Source organism: Octopus bimaculoides, chromosome 13 (assembly GCF_001194135.2).
Source record: "Octopus bimaculoides isolate UCB-OBI-ISO-001 chromosome 13, ASM119413v2, whole genome shotgun sequence".
In the NCBI taxonomy this organism is placed as follows: Eukaryota; Metazoa; Mollusca; class Cephalopoda; order Octopoda; family Octopodidae; genus Octopus; species Octopus bimaculoides.
In genome coordinates this window covers 51,831,633-51,832,094 of record NC_068993.1, presented here as the reverse complement: position 1 = coordinate 51,832,094, position 462 = coordinate 51,831,633, and positions in this window count along the sequence as shown.

The following is a 462-nucleotide window of genomic DNA, read 5'->3' as shown; positions in this document are numbered from 1 at the left end:
TACATGCATATGTATATGTCTGAGTGTATCTGCGTAAGTATGTTTTATGTGTATGTGTGTTTGTGTGTGTGTATGTGTGTGTGTGTATTTGTGTGTGCGTGTGTGTGTGCGTGCGTGTGTGTTTCTGTGCTTCATCTGAGGAAACGAACGTTGAAATATCTTGGGCCAAGTTATAATTAAACTTGAAGTAAGCTGTAACTATAATATTGTTAAAATAGAGCTCTTCTGCAACCCTGGATCTCTCGAGCACATGAACAACATTCTCTGTCTTTTCATGTACATCTCTCTCTTTCTCTCTCTCCCTGTCTATCTATCTGTGTATTTGTCTGTATGTCTGTCTGTCAGTCTGTCCGTCTTTTTGTTTTACTGTCTGTCTATCTTTATCTGTTTCTCTCTATTTCTCAATCAATGTATGTCCGTCTATCTATCTATCTATCTATCTATCTATCTATCTATCTATCT